The sequence below is a fragment of the Propithecus coquereli genome, unplaced genomic scaffold (assembly GCF_000956105.1).
Source record: "Propithecus coquereli isolate 6110/MARCELLA unplaced genomic scaffold, Pcoq_1.0 Scaffold196, whole genome shotgun sequence".
Classification (NCBI taxonomy): domain Eukaryota; kingdom Metazoa; phylum Chordata; class Mammalia; order Primates; family Indriidae; genus Propithecus; species Propithecus coquereli.
In genome coordinates this window covers 1,852,893-1,853,434 of record NW_012144522.1, presented here as the reverse complement: position 1 = coordinate 1,853,434, position 542 = coordinate 1,852,893, and positions in this window count along the sequence as shown.

Sequence of the window (542 nt, the reverse complement as noted above, 5' to 3'; positions counted from 1 at the left end):
AATCCCATAGATGTGCAATTTCAGACTCTTAAACCCCAAAAGCTCCATCACTGTTGGTGAACATGCACTGTATTATATTTCCACTTGCCTCTTTTTGTGTGCCAAATATGACCCATGGTGTGCATCTTGATTTACATGAAGTGAAAATAAAAACATAGTAAGAATATGAAAAATATAAGGAAATAAAAAAAAGTGTGGGGTATAAGGATAAAAATATCTCTTTTTTGTCCTAGGAAAGCTCAGTGATGTTGTTTGGAAAGATTAATGTTCATGAATATTGTTTCATTTTGATAATATTGTTTCATTTTGATAAACTAGCAATTTATATATTCACCCTTTTAACATTTTTGGTAATTTTAATTTGCGAACACTCCCCTGGAACTAGATTGACCCCCACCTAGCATTTGGTTTGAACATTGAGAATGATGCCAAACGCGGAAGTGTTACGAGAATGTTTATTACATAATGTGGCTTCCTGGGGAAAGATGGGTAGACTTCCAAGACTGGTCCAAAAATAGATTGAGAAAACAGGAATAAGTAAT